Source organism: Cebus imitator, unplaced genomic scaffold (assembly GCF_001604975.1).
Source record: "Cebus imitator isolate Cc_AM_T3 unplaced genomic scaffold, Cebus_imitator-1.0 Scaffold453, whole genome shotgun sequence".
NCBI lineage: Eukaryota > Metazoa > Chordata > Mammalia > Primates > Cebidae > Cebus > Cebus imitator.
In genome coordinates this window covers 1,340,695-1,366,605 of record NW_016107768.1, presented here as the reverse complement: position 1 = coordinate 1,366,605, position 25,911 = coordinate 1,340,695, and the positions used below count along the sequence as shown (strand labels likewise).

At 35.9% G+C, this 25,911-nt stretch overlaps 1 long non-coding RNA gene across 4 annotated transcripts in view; it reads right to left on the bottom strand.

Moving 5' to 3' along the window:
• The window catches only part of LOC108291440, a 278,005-nt gene that overhangs the window by 179,643 nt on the left and 72,451 nt on the right, over window positions 1–25,911 (bottom strand). For all 4 annotated transcript variants that reach the window (XR_005197298.1, XR_005197300.1, XR_005197301.1 and 1 more), the window contains exon 2: window positions 19,183–19,348. This is a non-coding gene — a long non-coding RNA (uncharacterized LOC108291440). The remainder of the gene's footprint in view (window positions 1–19,182; window positions 19,349–25,911) is intronic.

Genomic DNA, 25,911 nt, shown 5'->3' with positions numbered 1-25,911 from the left:
CAGTAAATCCTCCATTCATATTTGGATGATGTTTGCATGCCAAGAACAAAGAAAAACTATAATTAACTTTTAATGCCTGAAGTTACTTCTACCTTTACCGCACCTAAATTGGTGCCTTTTTCTTGACCTTGGTGAACTGTATCTAATCATCTAACCCAGATATAAAAAAAGTGTATTACGCTAGGAAAAGTCTTCATTCATGAATGACTAATGAGAGGTCTAAGTGGGAGGAAAAAAAACCTTGAAACTTAAACTGTAGTAAGTCACACTTCTGGGATGAACCAAAGTTTTGTTTCAAGATAATAACTCCATTTTCACCCTGCCGGGCCCTTAAAATAAGATTAGCATGAAAATCCATATATATAAAATAGAAGAGATAAAGGAAAAGGGACAGTGGACACTTTAAAATTTCCAATACCTAGCTGAAAAAAATCTTGTCCTAATTATCTGCTATTCAATTGCAAAGATTCACAGGATAGAATAATGACTCTCACATCTTTTCACTCTTCACACTCTTGTACCTCAGTCTCACATTGTCCCATTAGAGGGACAGAGGTGTTTTAAGTGCTCTTAACACCCAGATCTGGAGAAGCTACTATTAATTCTACCATGTTTTGTATTAACACATCAAATCAAAAGAACAGATTTGAACTAATGGATCCTGCACCCTCTGCTTCCCTGGAATATGTCAATATACTGTGCATTTCCAAAATTATCTTCAAAAGCTGATTTTTAAAATTCACATTGAATACAGGAAGAAGTTTAACAGAAGTTTTTCAGTTAAGTACACCGACAAACTCAGTGTACACAGTCTTTATAAAATTCACAGAATCCCTGTTACTTTAAACTCTAAGTTAATTAAAATGGTATTGAAAAGCACAATTTACTTTCTTCCACTACCACGAAGCTTATAAAACTCCCTTTTATTATGATTTTCTGGTTTATTCATTTATATGCTTATTTAGTTTATTTTAACTGAAGACTTTCTATTAACTTGATCTCAATGTGTCTGAGATTTAAAATAATATGGGTGTTTCATAAAGCTTTGGCAATTGGCCAGAATGTTCACAATGCAACATTGATAAGGGACATAACTCTTTAGTCCTTAAGAATGTTTCTTTGGACATACCTCCAATGTCAGCGTTCCAGAGCTTCAGAGCCACCCATCAACACTCTAGCGGAGACAGCAGACCATAGCATTCTGTTGCACAAGCAAGCCTCAGCCACAGAGTCCTTTTTCCCACTTAAAAGAGAGAAGTGTTTTTTCCTTTGTTTTTGTGAGTGTGGGGATAGTAAGGCCCAAATCTCAGAAGTCAAATGGAAAATACATTTAAACAAAGAAAAAAAAATCAGGAATTTTAAAAATTATGTTTGTGTGTGAACTGAGATGCATCTCTGAATGGGACAGTGTGTGTTTTATAGGATTAAAATGAACTCAACATCTCTTGTAAAGCCATTTGTTCATCATTTGGAGAACAGGATGATTCAAGTTACAAAAGGATTCCTCATTCTGTTAAAAACATAAAAATCATAAGTCCCTTTAAATGTTTGTTTAGAGATCACTGAGAACATTATACAATGAGCACAAAATGGTGAAGTATTTCAAGTCACTCAAGTATCAGAAATAATAAGAAAAATTTTAAATTATAATAAATGAACATTTACATATCTATTTTTATTTACAGTATATAACAAGAGCCTATTTTGTCAAAATCTTGAATCCTCCCCTTTTTTGCTTTCATAGCCTTGCCTTTCATCACTGTGACTACCATTTCCTCTTAGGTAGACTAAAGATAAATAGATGATCTCAGTATACATTTCTCTCCAAATATCTTTGCTTCATTTCTCTGTCACCTATCTAGTCTAAAGTTCATCTTTTCCCACTGTTCTTCTTTTGCCATTGCCTTGGTACAGACCTTTCTCCCACCTGTCCTCTCATCCTCCCTAACACCTTTTCCAGCCTCATCTCACACCACACCCATCATTCTTCTCTTTCTCTTCGGGTTTCAGGCCCAATCTCCTAATATTTCTGCTGATTTCCCTTGCTCCTCAGAGTCTTTAGAATCCTCATCCCTCTATCTTGCCTACTTTTTTCCATTCCTTTTCTTATTTAGTACAAATTATTTTAGTTCACCAATCCTTAGACATTTTTAATTGTACCCTTATCAGAATCTTTTGTATGCATATCCTAATAAAAATGTATGCATACATACACATGAACATGCATATTATATACGGGTACAAATATGCCATGTATGTGATGAAAAATACAAAAAAAACAGAAAAGGCAAAAGTCAAAAAAAACAAAAATTTAAAGATGAAATTTAAAATACTTTTTTGTCGGTTGTACTTATTAATGATTAAGAAGCTCCTTTCTTTGCTAAAAATGTTTTAAATATTTTAGGAAGAAAATGTGATTATGCAATGATTTCAAAGTTTGCTTCTAAAGTCAGTTAACTTTGATTTTTGATATTAAAAAAAAATACCTCACAAAGTTACCTAGATAAAAGCAGCAGTAAAATTTAATAATTGGTTCTAGAGCTAGACTGATCAGATTGGCCTGGTTTGACCACATTCTGTGTGGTCGATGGGAGATTTCTAAGTTCTCTGTGACCCAGTCTCCACATCTGACAAATGAGCATGATGACTGGATCAACCTCCACCAAGTCATGAGGACTAAGTGAGTGAATGTGTGAAGTCACTAAGGGCAGAGCCTGGCATGGAGAAGTGCTTTATTAATGCCAGGTGTCGTTACTGTTGTGTTTATATGTTTGGAGACATACCATAACATTTTGTGTACTTCTGGCCTCAATTTCTCTTCTTTGCTGTAAATTATCATGCAATGAAAATAGTGTAAAGATGATGCTAACTCTTCTCCTTGCCCCATACTCATTCTTATAAATTTCAGCCAAGCTGCGACCAGATGAGTTTACACCTATACTGTCTGTCTATAGAATGTTTTAATTAAAAAGTTATAAATCCAGTACAGCTTTTTAGTAATGTAGTTCATGAAATAATTTTATATCTTATTACTAGAACAGAATTTTGAAAATACCATAAGTTCAGGCATATTGGAAACATCTCTTCCTTTATACAACTGCATGGCAAATATCTCACATTGTGAATTTGTTCTAATGCTTGTTTCTTCAGTTATTAAACAATGTTTCCTCTATGTTTGTTTTTTTACTGGGAAAGTGATGTAGGCATCCTTCAATTTCCATGGGAAATTGATTCCAGGACATCCATGGATACCAAAATGGATGCTCAAGTTCCTAATATAAAATAGTGTAGTATTTACATATAACCTATGCACATCCTCCTGTATACCTTAAATTATCTCTAGATGATCTTACAATACCTAACACAACATAAGGCTATGTAAATAGTTGTTATATTGCTTATTTGTATTATTTTTATTGTTGTATTTATTTTCCAAATATTTTTGAACTACAGTTAGCTGAATTCAAGGATGTGAAACCCAAGGATATGGAGGCCACACTGCATTTTGTATTTGTATTTTACTATTTTACTGCAATTTGTATTTTAGTATTCTCCATATTTTCTCCATTTCATCTCTTTCTGTTACATTACATAACCCAAGGGGCATTTTGAGTTACGTTAATAAAGGAGAAATCTCAAACTTTTTAATCATGTATCTCTATGCTTAGTGAAGACTTACAGCATCCTAGGTTGGGTATCAAGAAAATGTTAAACATAGTTGAAAACATTACAGGGCTCAATACTGTTCTGGGTTTGTAGGACTCATTAGCTAATTTTTCCAGGTGCTTTATACACTCTGAATAGATGATTAATGCTTCATCTTACAAGGTAGCCTAGGAAGATCTCAAAGAATGGATAAGTCAGTTCTGCCATTTGCTTATTCACTCTCCTTGCATTATTAGTGTGGTGTTGTCTGTAATTTCCATGTCGGCTCTTTTTTCAACTAACACATTGATTTTCTTAGGACTAATTTAGTTGATAATATAATGTTACATAATATGACCTGGGGAAAAGATGTATCATTAACTATGTTGATATGCCAAGAACACAGAGAACTGAACAAGCCACTGTAAACCTCTAGGTTTGGAATTTCCCCCTTTCCTTCAGGACATCTCAAGTTTTTAACATGGCTCAGGTCTAACTTTGAAACTGATTTACAGTGTGCATATATGTTCGCCTAGTATCAAATAATAGTCAAATGCGATTTATTTCCTAACTTGTAGATCAAATAAACGTGTAGGTTTTAGTACTCTCTTAGTGTCTCGAGTAGAATATTTTGTCCATGCTTTTTTCATTTTGGAGGCCATTCCTTTAGTTCTTTTCTCATTCACTTCCTCAGAAGAGTCTGTAAGGGACCATTAGTGACCAAGAAGTGATAGAACAACCCGTTGACTCGCTATGGAAATGTGTCCTTTCAAGGGGCCACCATGCTTCTTTTCTACTCCTGACAGACACAGAGTTGACATAAGGACTGTGTAGATTGGTCTAGCAATGAATGTTTTTCCATATGGTGCAGGAAAATGAATTGATTTTAATATGTCATTCTGGCCACTCATGAGCTGAAATACTCTGATTTTTTGACTTAGTATAAACATAGCTTTTTTATACTTTTATTTTACTTTTTAAATTGGTTTTGACATTTTCCAAATTACATCTTTTGGCTTCCATCTGAGTCTCTCTTATCTTAAAATTTACAAGTTTTCCTCAAATTGAATTGGAAGATGCCCAGAAAGCTGGTCTGAAAAGAGGTAGACAGTCACAGAATGTAAAATCTTAGAATGAAAGCTAAAATGAATTCAGTAAAGGAAAAAAGAAATATTACACAAATATGTTTCATTTATAAACCCCTCTCAGAAGTGACAGTGTGTGTGCATGCATGCCCATGTGTGTGCACACGCATGCATGTTTGTGTATGCAGTCTGGCTATGCAGTGATTAAGGTTGACAGACACGATAACTATCTACAAATGTAGTAAGGCATGCACATTAAGGAGTCAGAATAATTTCAAAGTAGAATTCAAGGCATGAAGACACAGTAAAATAAATGCTTTGTTTCTGGAAATACTTTTGAGATTGGAGACCTTTAGAATAAGAAAGATTCCCCAAAGAAGGAAGAAAGAAATAATAATAATCACCTGTTGTTCCTAATTACATAGCCCAAAACACTCAAGAGGGTATTCTGTGAAGAATAGCCCTGCAACCTCAAAACAATCTATTGGACTGGTAATTACTTGATTTTTCCACATCTGATTTTTCAAATTCAATCAATTTCCAGCCAGCTTTTCTACTTTACCATCTGTTTCTAAAGCAAAACTTAACACAAGTCTGTGGAGGATGAGGTTTGTTTTGTTTCTTTTCAATCTAAGATTTAGAGAATCATGTCTAGGCTAAATTCCAGGTTGAATGATCATCAAGACTCAGCATCACGCCCATATGTTTTCTTAAGCTAAGAGTAGAGCATGTTGTCTTTCTTGTTGCATTATGTTTGAACCATAGAAATAGATTTACTATGCTAAAAAGCATCCAAATAGCACGTGCACAGTGCTTCCTCAGTAAAGAGGCAGTTAACAGGCATTTCAATGCTCTTCATTTTTACTGAGTACCGAATTCTTTGCTGTGTTAACCCTAATGCATTTTGAAACTGTTCATTCTGAATCTGATGGTTCTTGTGCAAATGAATTTTACACACTTTGTGTAGGATAATCTGGCACATGTTGACTTGTAAGAATAAAAATACTTTATACATATAGTATTTTGGTTCTGGTATGGGGTGACTGTGAGTTCAAATTTATGTCACTGGGGTAAACAAATTTATGGTTACATCACAATTTCCATAAGACAATAATGCTTCTGTTCTCTCTATGGATGAAGAATGCATTTGCCCTTGACGTTTGGAAGAAAATGAAATGAAAACACTATATGTAAATAAAGACAAAAAAATCTATACAAATATTACAATCCCTAACAATTGGGGCAAAAGTAATATGAGGCTCAATTAAGAAATAATACATGAGAAATGGCTGGTAAAGTATTCAATACATATTATTGTTATTAGACTCAGAACAACTAGAATTTCTGATTTTTAGGTTTTAAAGGAATACATGAAGCAATAAAGTGCTGTCATTTTGCATACCACGACTATAACTCATTCAGGAAAAACAAAATTCATTTTAAGGATAACTGGCTATCCTGTACCTTCTTGTATCTAATATAAAGGCTTATGTAGAAGGATACGTGGAAATGGGATGTATGTACTTTGGTGCAGAAAAAGACGCATGGGTGTCAATCCAAAGTGTTCACCTAATTCCCACTCAAGTGCTGTGGTAGCTTGCTTTCTTTGTGTGCAATGCTTAGTTGAAGCTTAAAAGTCTGAAGGTAAAAGAGAACTTTGTGGCGAGAGGGAAACCCACTCCTGAAAGCCTCCTTGGAAAAACCTGAACTCAGCTGATTACCACTAAAACCTGCATCCCTCAAGTACTAAATTTGTTCCACATTGAGTTATTTCTTTCTGATTCAACAGTTGCCAATTTCTAAAAATTCAATCAGAAATTCTAAATGTAAATCCTGATGTTCTTTGATAAATTTTGGAAGAGCAGAGGTTATTCTCTCTGCCCTCTTTTTAAAAATGCAAATGGTATATTACCTTACAGATTTTACTCTTCATAGCTGGTATTTTAAAATACAATTTGTAGCTGCAATGATAATGATCAGAATAAGACACATGGTGAAAATACCGTGATTTGATATAATTTCAAGCAATTAATTTTTAATAGCTTTAACGTAAATGACATAAAACGCACATATTGAAAGTGAAAAATTTGCTAAGTTCTAATATGTATATACCCATAAAAGCATCACCATAATTAAGACAATTGATGTAGCTATCCTCCTTAATGTTTCTTCATGCCCCTTGTAATCTTCCCTCTGGCCCTCCTTCTTTGTCCTGTTCATGGTTCAGAAGCAACTGATCTTTGTTCTAACAATATTAATTTGTTTGTATTTACAAGAAATTTGATTACATGTATTGATACAGGAAGTATTCTTCTTAGTATGGCTTTTTTCATGCAGCCTCATAATACTGAGTTCATCTTTGTTATATCATATATAAATAATTCACTCCTTTTTATGCCTAACTAGTATTTCATTAAATTGATATACAGTTTGATCAGCTTACCTGCTGATGCACAGTTGGGCTGTTTCCAGTTTTTAACTGTTATAAATAAAGCTGCTATGAACATTGATGTACATACCTTTTTGTGAACTTCTACTATCATTTCTTTAAAGTAAATACCTACAAGTGGAACAGGTGAGTCAAACTATTTTGAGGTATGTTAAACTTTAAAGAACCAAGCTGCAAAGTGGTTTTGTACCTTTTACATCACATTCCCAGAAGCTTTGTATAAGAGCTCCAGTTGCTACATGCCCTTGTCAATACTTTCTATAGTCAGTTTTTATTTTTTGAATTTTAGCTATTTCAAAAGTGCTGTTATTTCATTATGGCTTTAATTTGCATTTCCCTAATAACTAGCAATGTTGAAAAGGCTTTAATATTTATTACTTGTCATTCATATCTCTTCCTTGATGGAGTGGCCAAATTTTTTTGCCCATTTTTATGGGATTATTTTGTTGTTACTGAGTTTTGACTGTTCTTTATATATTTTGTATATAAATTCTTTTTACAAATGTTGTTTCCAAATATTTTCCCATAGGTTATATTTTGCCTTTCATTCTGTTAATGTTATTTTTTGAAAACAAAACTTTGATTTTTGATACAGTCAAATTTATCAATTTATTCTTCAGTGTATCATGTTTGAAGAGTGTGTGAGAAATCTTAACTCACAGTTACAAAATTACTTTCCATATTTCTCCTAGAAGTGTTGTTATACCTTTGGGATTTCATTTGGGTCTACCAATTTTTAGGGCTTCTTTTCTATATTTTGTGGCTTACGTGAAGAGGTTAGTTTTTTGCATTAGATGTCTAATTCTCCTGGCTCCATTTGTTGAAAAGAAATGAAGCTTTCTCCACTGAATGGCTTTTGAACTTTTGTCAAAATTAATGACCACATATGTGTTGCTGTATCTCAAGATTCTTCATTTTGTTCCATTGACCTATTTGTCATTCTTGACACCACCAGCAGACATTATTGATTACTGTAGCTTTATAGTAATTCATAGAGTTATGTAGTGCTACCCCTCCAATTGTGTTGTTTTCAATGTGGTTTGATTGATTATTCTAGGTCCTGTGCATTTAAATATAAGTAAGCTAGGTTAAGGTAATTTACAAACATTAAAATACGTTTGTATATTTCCATCTGAAAGCCTACTAAGATTATGGTTGGATTTCATCGAATGTACAAGTCAATTTGGGAAGAACTGATTTCTTAATAGTACTAAGGGTACTGACAACAACTAAAATAGAGCGATCCATTTCTTTCTGTAATTTTTTCAATAGTGTTTTGTTGTTTTCTATGTATAGATCTTTTATATCTACAAATTTTTCTTTTTTCTGCTATATACAATTTTTTTCATTTCAAATTGTTTGCTGCTTATATATAAAAATACTATTGATTTTTGCACATATAGCTTGTATTCTGAAGACTTATTAAACTCAGTTATTTCTAATATTTTTATAGATCCTATTGGATTTTCTACATGTACAATCATGCCAAATGGGAATAAACAGAGTTTTACTTTTTCCTTTCCATTCTGGATATCTCTTATTATTTTTTTTTTGTTTTACACAGGCTAGAACATACAATAATGAACAGAAACAATAAAAGCAGATCTCTTTTTTTTCCCCTCATTTTAGGAAGAATCATTCAGTCTTTCATCATTAAATATAATGTTAGCTGTACAGTTTTTAATAGGTGATCTTTTTCAGATTTATCTATTCTAAATTTGCAGAGAGTTGTAGCAAAGAAGGTTACTGAGTTTTGATGAATAATACTTCCACAACTATTATCATATGTTTTCTTCTCTTTCAGTTATTAACACGTTGAACTGATTCAGTTACTTTTTAAAATGTTAATCTAACCTTAAGTCCAGATATATGGTCCTGAAATAGATACAAACACCAATTGATTTTTTATAATTATGCTAATTTATTCAGGAAAGTGTGATCCATTAAACAAATGATGTTGGAATAACTGGGTATTTATATTCACATGGAAAAAAAAGTATTGACCCTTGCCTCATTTTGTACATAAAAATCAATCCAAAGCAGTAATAGTTTTAAATGTAAATGGTAAAGCGATTCATCTTTTTGAAGAATAAATATGAAAAATGTTCTTAACCTTCAAATTTCTTAGATATTAAACAAAGAACATGAACACACTTTATATTGGGGATGTTATCAGTTAAAATTAGCTCTTTAAAGAACACTATTAAAGAAATTCATAGGCATACCACATATTAGAAAATATTGAAAATATCTATCTTTCATAATACTTGTATTGAGAATAAAGACAGTCAAAATATGATAGTATACAAAAAAAATAATTTTAATGAGAAAATTTTGAATGAACATTTTAGAAAAAATGCATAAATGACAAAAAGTATATTAAAAGATGTCCAACATCATTAGTCTTCAGGGAAATGTAAATTTAAACCAAATTGAAATTTCATTAACTCCAAATTGATCTACAGTAGTCAAGACCCATCAGCGTGCTATATTCAGGAGACTCATCTCACATGCAGACTCACATAGACTCAAAATAAAGGGGTAGAAGAAGATTTACCAAGCAAATGGAGAGCAAAGAAAAGCAGGGGTAGCAATCCTAGTCTCTGATAAAATGGACTTTAAACCAACAAAGATCAAAAGAGACAAAGAAGGGCATTATATAATGGTAAAAGAATCAATGCAACAAGAAGAGCTAACTATCCTAAATATTTATGCACCCAATGCAGGAGCACCTGGATACATAAAGCAAGTTCTTAAAGACCTACAAAGAGACTTACTCCTGCACAATAATAGTGGTAGACTTTAACACTCCACTGACAATATTGGACAGATCAATCAGACAGAAAGTCAACAAGGATATCCAGGACTTGAACACAGATTTGGACCAAGCAGACCTAATAGACATCTACAGGACAATCCACCCCAAATCCACAGAATACACATTCTTCTCAGCACTACATTGCACTTACTCAAAAATTGACCACATAATTGGACGTAAATCATTCCTCAGCAAATGCAAAAGAATGGAAATCATAACAGTCTCTCAGACCACAGGGCAATCAAATTAAAACTCAGGATTAAGAAAAGCACTCAAAACCACACAATCATGTGGAAACTGAACAACTTGCTCCTGAATGACCAATGGATAAACAATGAAATGCAGGCAGAAATAAAAATGTTCTTTGAAACCAATGAGAATGAAGACAAAATGCACCAGATCCTATGGGACACATATAAGCAGTGTCTAGAGGGAAATTTATACCAATAAATGCCCACATGAGAAACAAGGAAAGATCTAAAATTGATACCCTATCATCAAAATTGAAAGAGCTACAGGAGCAAGATCAAAACAACTGAAATGCAAGCAGAAGACAAGAACAGCTAAGATCAGAGCAGAACTGAAGGAGACAGAGACACAAAAATCCCTTAAAAAATTCAATAAATCCAGGAGCCAGTTTTTTGAAAAGATCAATAAAACAGATCGCTAGCTAGACTAATAAAAAAGAAAAGAGAGAAGAATTGAATAGATGCAATAAAAAACGATAAAGGGGAGCTCACCACCAATTCCTCTGAAATACAAACTATCATCAGAGATTACTACAAACAACTCTATGCACATAAACCAATAAATCTGGAAGAAAGGGATAAATTCCTGGACACTTGCACACTCCCAAGACTAAGCCAAGAAGAAGCTGAAACCCTGAACAGACCAATAACGAGGTCTGAAGTTGAGGTGGCAATTAATAGCCTACCGACCAAAAAAAGTCCAGGTCCAGGTGAGTTCACAGCTGAATTCTACCATACGTACAAAGAGGAGCTGGTATCATTCCTGTTGAAACTATTCCAAACAATACAAAAGGAGGGAATCCTGCCAAACTGTTTCTATGTGACCAATATCATCCTGCCAGATACTAAAAGCTGGCAGAGACACAACTAAAAAAGAAAACTACAGGCCAATATCCATGATGAACATTGATGCAAAAATCTTCAATAAAATACTGGGAAACCAATTGCAACAGCACATCAAAAAGCTTATCCACCACGATCAAGTAGGCTTCATACCAGGAAGGCAAAGCTGGTTCAACATACGCAAAAGTATAAACGTAATTCACCACATAAACAGAACCAAAGACAAAGCTGCATGATTATCTCCGTAGATGCAGAGAAGGCCTTTGACAAAATTCAACAGCCCTTTATGCTAAAAATTCTCAATAAACTGGGTATCAATGGAACATATCTCAAAACAATAAAAACTATTTATGACAAACCCACAGCCAATATCATACTTACTTAATGGGCAAAAATTAGAAGTATTCCCTTTAAAAACTGGCACTAGACAAAGATGCCCTCTCTCACCATTTCTATTCAATACAGTATTGGAAGTTCTGGCCAGAGCAATTAGGCAAGAAAAAAAAAAAAAGCATTCAATTAGGAAAAGAAGTCAAATTGTCCCTATTTGCAGAGGACATTATAGTATATTTAGAAGACCCCATTGTCTCAGCAAAAACCTCCTTAAGCTGATAAGCAACTTCAGCAAAGTCTCAAGATACAAAATCAATGTGCAGAAATCACAAGCATTGCTATACACCAATAACAGACTAACAGAAAGCCAAATCGTGAGTGAACTCCCATTCACAATTGCTACAAAGACAATAAAATACCTAGGAATACAACTAACAAAGGAGGTAAAAAATGTCTTCAAGGAGAACTACAAACCACTGATCAAGGAAATAAGAGAGGACACAAACAGATGGAAAAATATTCCATGCTCATGGTTAGGAAGAATCAATATTGTGAAATGGCCATACTGCCCAAATTAATTTATAAATTCAATGCTATCCCCATCAAGCTACCAATGACCTTTCTCACAGAACTGGAAAAAAAACACTTTAAACTTCATATAGAACCAAAAGAGAGCCCACATAGCCAAGACAATCCTAAGCAAAAAGAACAAAGCTGGAGGCATCACATACCTGACTTCAAACTATACTACAGGGCTACAGTAATCAAAACAGCATGGTACTGGTACCAAAACAGAGATATAGACCAATGGAACAGAACAGAGGCCTCACAGATAACACCACATGTCTACAACCATCCAATCTTTGACAAACTTGACAAACAAGAATGGGGAAAGGATTCCCTGTTTAATAAATGGTGTTGGGAAAACTGGCTAGCCATAGGCAGGAAGCTGAAACTGGACCCCTTCTTTACTCCTTATACAAAAATTAACTCCAGATGGATTAAAGACTTAAACATAAGGCCTAACACCATAAAAACCCTAGAAGAAAACCTAGGCAAAACTATTCAGGACATAGGCACAGACAAGGACTTCATGACTAAAACACCAAAAGCATTGGCAACAAAAGCCAAAATAGACAAATGGGACCTAATTAAACTCCAGAGCTTCTGCACAGCAAAAGAAACAATCATTAGAGTAAACTGTAAACCAACAGAATGGGAAAAAATTTTCGCAATCTACCCATCAGACAAAGGGCTAATATCCAGAATCTACAAAGAACTTAAACAAATTTACAAGAAAAAATCAACCCCATCAAAAAGTGGGTGAAGGATATGAACAGACACTTTTCAAAAGAAGACATCCATAAGGCCAACAAACAGATGAAAATGTACTCATCATCACCGGTTATTAGAGAAATGCAAATCAAAACCACATTGAGATACCATCTCACGCCAGTTAGAATGGCAATCATTAAAAAATCTGGAGACAACAGATGCTAGAAAGGATGTGGAGAAAAAGCAACACTTTTACACTGTTGGTGGGAGTGTAAATTAGTTCAACCATTGTGGAAGACAGTGTGGTGATTCCTCAAGGATCTAGAAATAGAAATTCCATTTGACCCAGCAATCCCATTACTGGGTATATACGCAAGGGATTGTAAATTGTTCTATCATAAAGACACATGTACATGTATGTTCATTATGGCATTGTTTAGCAAAGACCTGGAACCAACCCAAATGCACATCGATGATAGACTGGACAAAAAAAATGTGGCACATATACACCATAGAATCCTATGCAGCCATAAAAAATGATGAGTTCCTGTCCTTTGTAGAGACATAAATGAATCTAGAAACCATCATTCTCAGCAAACTGACACAAGAACAGAAAACCAAACATCGCATGTTTTCACTCATAGGTAGGTGATGCACAATGAACATTTGGGCGCAGGGAAGGGAACAACTCTCACAGGGCTAGGTGGGGGGGTGGAGAGAAGGGAAGGGGGATAACAGGGGTGGGGGTTGGGGAAGAGGAGGAGGGATAACACCAGGAGAAATGCCTGATGTAGGCAACGCAGCAGGGAATGGGGACAGCAAACCACCATGGCATGTATGTACCTATGCAACAATCCTGCAGGATGCAAGACGTGCACATGTACCCCAGAGCCCACATACAATAAATAAATAAGTAAATCCATTATAATTAAACCAGAAGAAATTTTGCAATAAAAATCAATAAGCAAGCCAATTTAAATTCACATGTAAGTACAAATGTTCCAGAATATTTGAAACAATTTTAAAAGGAAAAAGGAAGTTTGACGACTTATAGTACCTGACTTTAGTAAAGCTAGTAACTGAGTTCATATGATCAGAAGAATTCTAAATACTGCATATAGATTAATAGAATATGGAGTTCAGAAGGAGACCCACACATCTAAGGTCAACTGATTTTCACCCATTGTCTAATTTTGTTCTACTCACAGTTGGTCATTACACTTACACCATTGGCATAACCTGTGATATCAGAGCTTGTCAGAATTGCAGCATCACAGGCCTAACCCCAGAATAACAAAGTCAGAATCTGCATCTAAAAAAAAAAAAAAAATCCCCAGGTAATTCAGATGCACATGAATGTTTGAGAAATCTTGAAATCCTTTTCTAAGTAGGAGTCCTAGGTTACTCAGAGATTGTCTTAAGATTCATAGTCTGTTCTACAGGGTATAAACATCCCTGAAGTCTTTGCTCTCCAATGAGAGGATTTGATTGATGAATATTTTTATTTCTAAGAATTTTAATGGCCTTTCCTGAATCTTTGTCTACTTGATGTTATCGGGAATGTGCATCTATCTCTCTTTTCCTTTCAAACCATGGCAAGAACAGAAATCTGTCAAAATCCTACTTACCCTTTACATGCCAGTAGAACTGCTATACCCATGTTTTCTCCTAATCAGAAGGGAATTGCTTTGTTACCTGCCTGCCTTAATCTGAGCTCTTTGTCCTTTGAAGCTATAGTTTTTAGGTGTATAATTTTCAATAATTAATTGCTGTTTTTCCTTAAAATCTTTTTAAGTGTCCTCAAAGGGACCTTAACTAGTTCCTTTAGTAGAGCAGCAAGTTTCACACACTGCTTTTTAAAACTACCTTCATTTTGAAAGCAACTCTGTTCTGGTCCCTGAAAACACAATTTGAAAATCATTTGGATGTACCACAAACACTCTGATATAAAATTACTAAGCAGCTTATTCAATCTGTAGTACTTTGGTTGTCATTTAGCAGCCCTTTACATAAAGAAAACATGCATCCTAAATTATAGGATGTAAAAATATTTTTAACAGTCAAGGTGTTATCTGCATGTCATATAACTGGAAAATAAGAAATTTAAAAGTTTTATCTTTTTCTTTTGCTTTAAAGCAATATGAAAAGTAGAAAGAGTTGAGGAAACAACAAAATCAGAAATAAAATGCATTTAACTTTGATTAACATTAGATATTAAAAACAGATGAGACTGTCAGTGCCCTCTATGTATATGAAAACACAATAGTATTTATGTAACAGCCACATGAAAACAAGCTTAGAGAACTCACTTTGAGGCCAGGTGCAGTGGCTTACACCTGTAATCACAGCACTTCGGGGAGCCAAGGCAGGTGGATCACTCACTGAAGTCCAGGAGTTTGAGACCAGCCTGGGTAACATAGCAAAAAACCCCGTCTCTAGAAAAAATAAAATAATTAGCAGGACATGGTGGCATGCACCTGTAGTCCCCAATACTTTAGAGGCTGAGGTGGGAGGATTGCCTGAGCCCAGGAGGTCAAAGCTGCAATGAGTCATAATCACGCCACTGCACTTCAGCCTGGCAACAGAATGATACCCTGCCCCAAAACGCAAACAAAACAGAGTAACAGCTGACTTTGGATGGATAAATTGGATAATAATTAAAATCTTTTATTCATACTAGTAAAAGAAAAACTGTAGACAAAGTTAACAGAGTTTCATCGAGCAAAGAACGATTCCTGAATGAAGAGTTTCAGAGACTCCAGCATTGCCATTGATGGAGAGGATTTACGGACTGAAAACGGAAAGTGTGGCACAGAAACAGCTGGATCGGTTACAGCTCATGTTTGCCTTATTTGAACATGCTTTGAACAACTGGCCGACTGTCAGTGGTTTCAGTACGGCCTCTGTGACAGGCTGAGGCTCAGCTTTTTGTTACAAGAGTAAGTTACAGTCTGTTTACACATACAGTTAGGTTACAGTTCTCTATGTAAGGATAAACCTTTAGGCTGAACTTACAAGGAGGGAACTTTAGGCCAAATTTAATTTAACAATACCTAGGTGAGAAATTATCTGGGATTTACCTCAGAATTGCCAATGCATTACCCATAGATGATCTTTTCATTCCAGAACATTATGTTAAGGTCTTTACCAACTATATTTTCTTCATTTCTCGATATGTATTTTTTTTTTTGAGATGAGGTTTGCTTTTGTTGCCCAGACTGGAGTGCAATGGCGCAATAGCAACTCACTGCAACCGCCACCTCCTGGGTTCATGCGATTCTCCTGCCTCAGCCTCCCAAGTAGCTGGGATTATAGGCATCATCACCATGCCCAGCTAATTTTGTATTTTTTTTTAGTAGAGACGGGGTTTCTCCATGTTGGCCAGCCTAGTCTCAAACTCCCAACCTCAGGTGATCCGCCCTCCTCAGCCTCCCAAAGTGCTGGGATTATAGGTGTGAGCCACCATGCTCAGCCAATATATATCAAAATGGCTTCCAATACATTGACATCACAAGGATTTCTTTTAAAATATTTCAAATAACTTTTTCAAAAGATTTCTGTGTATACTAATAGAATGTTATATGCTTTCATAGGGATTATCAAATTCAAGAAAGAAACTGGTTAATTAAATTAACCTGGTCACATCAAGATTGTTTCTCCTCTTTTAGCTTAACATTTGACATGGCTCAAATATAATGAGCTCTTGTGCCAAAGCCCACGTTTAAGATTAATATATTTCTCATTTGAAACAGCAGTGTGATATAAAGTTTGCTGAAATAATGAAACCAAGTTTCTAAATGAAAACCAAATAATTAAGAAGTAGTGAGAAATGCTTCACAAACAGAAATGTAATAAAGATACATCAATGGCTCACTTCTGGTCTCAGAAATACCATATTCTGACCTTTTCTTGATTCTCTGAAGTTCTTTCAAAATGCATTTTGCATTGACACAATTCAGTTCTCTTTTTAACCCATTAGTGTCATTCCAGCTTTTGTACCTACCATTAGTCTTCTTTGTCTGTCTTTTACAGATTTCTACAATAGCTATAAATAAGCAGGACTTGGAAAACAAAAAAAGATAAAACTGGTTCAGCAATAAGCTTTTGCTTTTCTTTTTCTGGTGCTTATAGAGGATTTAGTTGGTTTTGTCATTTTCTCCCTGTGCTATAGACCATGAAAACAAAACCTTTAAAGCTCAAATGCAGAAACTTGGCTGGAGAAACAAAGAATTGACAACTCTCAGCAATGCAATGTTAATTGGCATCTCAGAGATTCACTTTCCATCAGAAGGGCCATTGGTACTGATTCTTTCCAGAAAAAATAAATTCGTTAAGTACATTAAAAGAGAGAGAGAAAAAGAGAGGATGCTAAGTGGTCTGATTTGATAGGGAAAAACTCAAATCTTCTTTTCAGTATTAGTTCACAGCCAGATGATTCCTTGGGCTCTTATATATTGAGAGAGAATTCTCCAAGCGTTTCTCACATTTCTGCACATCTTGCAAACAGATGCACTGACAAGTTTTGTACTGGGCAATCTTTTTGAGATAGTTACATAGAGAACAGCCATGGGAGATAGACGACTGTCTTCCTCCAGAGCAGAAGGTAGGCGTGTTTACTGACAAGAATACTGGGATAAAGTTTAAGCAGGTTTCCTTGTGGCTCATTATAAAAGAATGGGGTTTCCCTAGTTTGGGGTATCTCAGCAGAGACAGAAACATATTGTCTGCACAGTATTCATCTATATCTGCTTGTATTGCCCTGTGGGATCTGGATATCATGAGGAACCAGTAGGAACATGAAACTTGTGCTGCTTAATCTGACCTGAGTAGCAAAGCCTTTTTTGTCTCTGACCCAGGAGTCTCATATTTTCTACACTTTTCTATAAATCTGTAGCAGGCTACCTTGTCAACTTGCAAGCAGGTTAGAATCTGAGACCCTTCACATTTGAATACCATACAGCCATTTATAGACATCTGACGCACCAACTTTCCTCAAGGATCATAGATTTCTAAAATTTGCTCATGAGGAAGTGTTGACCCAAATGTTTGGAGACACGATGTTGATTTATTCTTTAGTTGTTTATATTGTTTAATCCACATATTAGAAGAGACTAAAAAGACATTTTTAATGGTGAGACTAGTTTTAATGAAGCAGTTGCAACATATTTATGGTTAATATATTTTGTGCAGTGGTTCTGTCCTTCCTGGTTTGTGCTTAAGTCCTGGCTCCTAGCAAAAGAGACTTTAAGTGGCATAAAAATATATTCAGAAAGCCCCATTGGGAAGAGTGTCTGAGTAGGGTTTGTCACAGTTGTTAATAAATTCTTCCTGTTTATAAATAGACCAAGGAAAGTCAAAGAGGTGACTGACCATTAGCCTGACACTCGGCTGGCGCAGGCATACAAATGCACCGATTCTGGATGGCTGCATTAGTTGTATGACAGGCACCAGTTGTTTATTTCTGTCATTTCTTCTGATGGTTATGCACCTATACTACCTTTTGTCTCTGCTATCACAGTGCATTTTTTCTTATTCTTTGTAGGACAGTCAGAGTTAGGTACACATAATTTCAGGACCTCTTGCCACAACATTCCATCTAAACTCACAGCATGCTGAAACAAGGAGGTATCAGAAAACTGGCAAAGAATCTCCGGTAGAATGAACAACCAATGACAATTAGAAGGGATTCTATTCAAGGGTAATTAGTTAATAGTATTATGAAACTGAGGTTATATATAGTAGATTCAAACTGATTAAAAGCTGCTAAATCATACCATTATTAGAATGAATAGGTAGATATTTAGATAAACATAAGAATACGATACTAGTGGAACGAAATAAGAGATTCCTTTTCTGTTCCAAATGGATGAATTATTTTCTAGTATTCATTTACTCCAAGAATATAATGATCTTAAACACAGAAATAACAAAGGGCGCAAGCAACATGCTAGGCGAAGATAAATGTTATTCACAGCATTCTTTCATAAAGTTATGATTAGCTCTATTTGCAAATTAAGGTTGGTACCTCACATGGATCTACTAATTGCAAGGAGCTAACAAGAGGCAGACCGCAGATTTAAAGCCAGGTTTCTCTGATGCCAAGGCCTCATTATTTTAACCAGTTGTAAGGATTTAAAGAGATGGTATGAAAAGTACTTAGCACAGTGTCAGACATACACTAAATAACTGAATGCTATTACTGTTGATCATTTTAACAATTTAGAAAAATGTCAGCTGTATTTAAGAGTCAGATTTTGCGTTAGCACAAGAAGTCCTGTTAATCAATACGTTGATATTTCAAATACTTACACCCATTCAGACACTGGAATGTCATGGTCCAGGTATTAACCAGTGACTAAAATCCTTAGAGAGCTTATAGTTCAGCTGGAGACAAGCAGGAATACAAACAATTTCAAGGCCATGTTTTCAGAGACATTTTGGTGAGGTTAATACAATTACTGTAGAAGGACAAAAAAACACACCTACCTGGTTTAGGGAAGTTTAGTATCAAGGCAGTTTCCTCGGTGGTTTTATTTTAGTTAGACACACCTACCTGAGAAGAGTTGGTTGGTTCCTAGGTACAGCAGCTTGTTCTGCAGAAGTCTGTTTGCTGGGGCAGATCACCGTCTCTAGGACTTCTGAACAGCAACACCTAGAAAAACCAACAACATCAGTGCATGTTGGAGTCCTGTTATCTGACACTCTCAAAGTTAGAATTAACTTCTGTAGCTGACTTAGGTTGTTCCTTAAACTAGTCTTCAGCAATGAACCACATATGGTATTTTCTTCCCTGGGTTTGCCAACATTCAAGAATAAAAGAACAAACAACTATACTATTACTCCTAAATTGTACATCCAAAATGAACTTTAAAAAATACCTATAAGAAATATATTATTTGTACAACCAAATTTGAGAAGAAGTAATTTATGACTTCAAAAACTTGCTAAATCCTTTAGGACTAAGTAAACACAAAATATTTATTATGCTCTAAAGGCACATCTCAAACTCCCTTGAGCTTCTCTGCCTGTAATACCTGCATTCAGTCTGGAGCCAACTTAAAGGTAGAACAAATCCCCCCGAGACCAATGAATTTGAAGAGAATGCTAATTATCTTGGGGAAGGAAAGGTTCTAAAGCCACATTTTATCCTCTCTGCTTTCCTCCAATCTCTCCTAAAAGAGGGATTTGAAAATGAGCACTGCCCTATCCTTTGTCTACTTTTTGAACTGGAACAACTGCAAGAATTTGCTAAGGGTTGAAATAGCAAGAAACAGAGAAAGGATAAGCAGACCGTTAAGCCCTTTATTGGTACAAAAGTCACTCTGGGAAGCCCCATCCTTTATCCGTGAAGTGTACCATAGCAAGTATAGGAAATAAACACATAAATGTAAGACTGAATCTGAGCCACTGTGGAAATGCAACACCAGGCCCATCTTTCTACAAACAAGTACCCAATTCTGTAAACACGGCACAATCCTGGAGCTGGGGCTGACATTTACTTTGCTTTTGAGGATACCCGAAACTTCTACAAACAAAGAGATAAACAAAGAGCATAGGCCCACAAATGTTCACATTGTTAACAGGAAATTACAGCCTCAGAAATGATTTTCTTATAACTCTAGGATATCAACAAATGAAGGTTAGTAGAAGTAGAAAAACTGAATACCTAGATGATGTTAAGGAAGCAACCAACAGCAAATTAAGAGGCTAAAAGCCATTTCATACATCTTATTGTTTTCCTCTTAAAAAAAGAAACAAAATCAACATGTATTCCATCTGTGGTGTACAGGCAGCAAACACCATAAATGCCTGATATTCTGGACTGAAGCCCTGGCTCCTGTGAGCACAGGAGAAGCTGCAGCCGACTCTGTACATTTAGACAGAGGGGATGAATTGTGCCCAAATCAGCGTGCACCCATCACTGCCAATGATTTATGTCCCTGAATGTTTAACTCTTCAAAACAGGTTGACTAGATGAATATTTGTGTTTACCTTGGAGGTTTACACCACAGGATTCCTGAAGGGAAATGGGACAGTGGAAATGAAAACTGATTAATTCTGATGTGAGGGGCATCCTATGCAATGGAAATTAAATCTTGGAGCCTTGGGGACTGCTAGTTTCTTTAGCATTTGAATAAAATTGGAGGTTGCAGAGGCTTTTGTGAGAAGTACAGTCTGGCTTCTATAGGAAAAAAGGTTAAATGTTTTATTTGTCCTCAACAGTTATTCTTTTAATGATCGTAGATTTTTCACAGGAATTTTCTTGAAAAGCTTTCACTTCCTTGATAAGTATGGAAATGTGCTCTTTTAAAAAGTAAAATGTTCTCTGCATGCTTGTCTATATAAGAGAAACACACCTTTTCAGGGAAGAACAAGGTAAGCTCTCTTTGCATGAAGGAAGGGACCTACCATTGTGGAAAAAGCATTATGTGTCCTAGGCACATACTGATGTAATAGAATATAGCAGCCTGACAAATTAAAGCGACCGTGCTATTAGAACAAGTCTGCCGGTTATTATATTTACTATTACAATCATTGGGCCTGAACATAGTGGTAGTACTAGCATTTGGGCACATGCTGTCTCAGGCCTTATAGAACAGGCACATTATATAAATTATTTCTTATCCTCACAATAACCCTAATATATGTTGTTATTCTCATTTGACAGATGGGATACAGAGTTTAAGCAAGAGTTTTATATCTTTTTAAAAAGTTCAACTTGAGGAATTAAGCTTCACAGACAGAAAACAAAGCCAGAAAGAAGTGGAGTTGCAAAAATTGCAATAAGTCTGTCTCCTAAGATGGTGTAGCAGTGATACATCTGGAGATTTTAAGCCTATAAACTAAGGAATGCAAGCATTGAAATTGTATTTTTTACAAAACTGAGTTAATTTTTATTAAAATATGGAGAAATGCTATTTTTCTGGTACCAAATCCCTGTCCATTGGCTAGAGTTTCATCTAAGAGCTGGGGAAGAGGTGTCTACACTGAAAATGACTAACAGGGAGGGGAGTGGTCTGGGCATTGATGGATAATTCATGCAGGTTGGCATTAATAAGCATACCCATTCTCTTTGGCCTTCAGCCATTAGGAACACAGGTAAATGATTTAACCTACTGGTCTGTGAGCCAGGGTCTGTTGGCTGTTTGTGTGAAGAGAGTGAAGAGAGAACATCCTTCTTCTGTTCTCATGTTGCAGAAGCTCTGTGATCTGCTTCCATGGCTCCCCATAGACATTTTTCTACGTTCCACTGTGAGAATGATTCCAGACTCTCTACTTAACTGGGAGTTGTGCTAACAAGTCATGATTTAAGGCAAACTAGTAGCTTAATGAGTACACAGCTGGCCTGGTCCTATGCTCTGTGAACCCTACGAAGAGATGTATCAAGCAAGACGAGTGCAAGACACCATCTCATGTTAAGAATGGCATGCTATCATCTGCTCCCCTCCACTCCCGGCCCCCCAGAGAAACATCTGCTCTGGTGAGAGATTTTAAGCAGAAATTAATATAGAATTAAATGAGAGGAAATTGAACACATGTCTCCTCATGCTGGCTCATTCTAGAAAATGAAGAAAGGGCATAAAGAGGCATTGAGGCTAAACTACTTTGTGGAATAATGGAACATTTCAGATCAAAGTCAAGACGACATACTGCACCTACTACCCCTTAGCTGTTTTGCCTATGAAAAGTTTCTAAACCTTTTGATACTTCAGTGTACTCACTTGCAAAGGGGCATCATAACACCTTCATTACAAGAAAATTTAAAAGTATGGGTTAAGCTTGTATTGAGCTTTCATATGTTAGGTACTCTTTGAAAAGCTTTATGCATAATAACTCATTTAATTCTTATCCCAACCACCTTAATAGATGTTATTAGTCCTGCATCACAGTAACCACAGTAGAGAGATATTAAATAAATTGTTCAAGGTCACATGACTAAAAAGTGGCAGAGCTCGAATTCTTCCCCTGGAAATTTTGTACTACAGTTCACATTTTTAATCCCTCTACTCCATTACCAAGACTTCACCACTAACTATCAGTATAACTCACTGTCAAAATCAGGATCCTTCTGAGTAAAGATGACACTATAACACTGAGACAAGATGTACAGAGATTGCTTCCCAGGGAAACCAAAACATAAGAGCACCCTAATGATAACATGAACTTCAATACTTCACATAGGCCCTGATTTCCAAAACAGAAAAGAAGTAACCTAACATGACCAAGGAAATAATCTGCAGTTGTATTTGTTTCACTGTATCCTACAGATGGTGAGGTTTTCATCCAGAAAGTAATAGAAACAAAATTAAGTCACATCTTGGTATATACTTATGGCCAACTACTATATCACATTTTTCTTCCACTTTCAACCTGCAATCACTGTCTCCCACCCTGTTCTCTTTTACCAAAGACCTTCTGTGGAGAACATCTTTCTCAACATCTTTGCAAATGACACCACTAGTCTACCCGTAAGAGATCAATCCAGGTCTTCACTGAAAGAAACCGGTGAGGCCTCACTGCCAAAGTGTTTCCCATTGAAGTTTCCCCTTTATTTCTCCCCTAAAGAATTATTCATCATCCAACTGGGAAGGCCCTCCCTCTCAGTAATCAGAGTTTTGTGGCAGATGGGACAAATAAGGCTGCACAGTGAAAGGCTGAATGGTGCTTTTTGGTTCTCATTGTTGTATTGCTATTTTCCAGGCATAGCTCACATTTATTTAAGCTACATTGTTACACTGATGACTCACAATCTGTCTAGCATTCAAAATAAATCAACCAACATCAATCAATGCATATGTATTGAACACCTGTTTCAAGTGCACACAGAGTCTGACCTTCCTTTTAACACAGCAAATTATTCTCCATTGTACTGATGAAGGGTTTGCTTTTCCTTCCAAGGTCCACTATTCTGTCCTTGCCCTCATTGAGCCCTCAGTTAGGTTGCCTTGACTTCCTGGCCAGATCAACAAGGGCATTTCAATTTTGATCCAGGCTTTCTGGATGCCAGCCACTCACCCATATCTTTAAGAAAATAAAACAATGTAATGAAACTTTTTCTTACTGACTCTCTACCTCACTCGGTAACCATTCACAATCCTAAGTCCAGAAATAGAGGGCCTAGGGCAATGTTTTCAACATAGTAGGTGCATCTGTTAAATATTGCTCCCAAATTATCTTAAAACATAGTTGCTTGAAGTAATATGTATTGTATCACACAATTTCTATGGGTCAAAAATCTGTGAGCGGCTTAGTTGGTAGGTCTGTCTCAGAATTGCTCATGAAGTTGCTGTCAAGATGTCTGCTAGGGCTTCAGAATTCTGGATGCTCAACAGGCACTGAAGAGTCCACTTGCAAGATGGCTCATGTGGCTGTTAGCTGAAGGCTTCAGTTCCCCTTATTTGGACTTCTTTATAGGGTTGCTTAAGTGTCCTCAGGACATGGAAGTTCACTTCCCCTCAAAAAAGTGATCTAATAGAGAATACCAGAAGGAAGACACAGTGCTATTTTATGGCCTTGCCACATACTGTAACTTCCACTGTATTCTATTCACTAGATGAAATCACTGGGTTCATTCAGCCCACATTCAAGGGAGAGAGGAACTAGGCCATACTTTTGTAATGAAGAAAGTCAAAGAATTTGTGAACATATTTCAAAAAAGTAGGTATATTAGTTATTCAGAGAAACACAACTACACACACACACACACACACACACACACACACATTCTAGACATACATTCTAGAAATAACTTAGAATCTAGAAAAAGATTTATGGTAAGGAATTGGCTCAAGTGATTATGGAGTCTGGCAAGTCCAAAACCTACAGAGCTGATGTCCCAGTTCAAGTCAGAAGATGAGAACTGCTATAGAAATAGGAAAAGTCAATGTCTCACATTAAAGGCCCTCAAAAGGCAGAATTCCCTCAGTAAAAGGAGAGTCAACCTTTTGCTCTATCAGGCCTTCCTCTGACTAAATGAGGCTCACTTGTATTAAGGAGGGTATCTGCTTTATTCAAGTTCAAGAATTTTAATGTTACTCTTATCCAAAAACACCCTCACAGAAACACCCAGAGTGATATTTGAGACTACCTGTGACCCTATGACCCAGTCAACTTGACAGATAAAATTAACCATCATAGTCAGCATCCAAAAAGTTTATCAACAATGACATATTTGGCTGGGTGTAATGGCTCTCACACCTGTAATCCCAACACTTTGGGAGGCTTGAGGTTAGAGGATCACTTGAACCCAAGAGTTTGAGACCCTATCTCTAAAATAAATAAAATAAAAATTTAAGCCAATATAGTCCCAGCTACTCTGGGAGTGGAAGTGGGAAGATCACTTGAGCCCAGGAGGTCAAAGCTGCTACACTCCAGCCTGAATGACAGAATGAGACCCTGTCTTAATAAATAGGCTTTCTGAGAGGAGCAGAAGGGTAACTGGGATATCATGGTTATTTTGCTATCAGCTAAATGGGCATCTAGCTCTGGTGTCCAAGAGGGTCTCAGGAAAAACACTGGAGTCTAGATTTAGGAGGAGGAGTATTGTGATTTATCCTGAATTGCTTACACTCACACCTTTAAATTTGGTCTAAAATACATTGTTTGCAAAGTTCAACTCTCCTTAGTTTTCTGTGCTGCAGAAAGAGAATTAGAAAAAAAAAAAAGAGAAAAATGCCAGAGCAAAAAGGTTTTTTGGAACGGTACTTGGCAAAGTGAATGCGAACATAATTTAGAATGTCTGACTACATTACTTTTTATAATTAGAACATTTCATGATTAGAAATGGTTGATTATAAAACTTCAGCCAGCCTGTCAGCCAGACACCTTTAAAAGCTCTAAAAAGAATAATTTATAATATAAAACAAAGTATCACCTCAACAATAAAGTAACGTAAAATAATACTACCATGTCCCAAATGAGAAAAGAATAGTAGTTCCTGAAAAGTCAGACTAAAATCAATACACTCAGCTCCTATTGTGTACTACAGATATGGAATCACACTCTACACTGCCTTTTCTTACTTCTTCCAGCTCAGACTCACTAAATTACATGATGTCACTGCAAGTCTTCCAAAGTGCCAAAGGCTACCCATCACCTGAATGACAAAGTTTTAATTCCTGATCCAGCATGTTAGATGCTTCGAAATACACCATAATTCTGTGCCTTTGCATATTTCAATTCAATTCCAATAAATTTGACAAGTATTAGCTGAGA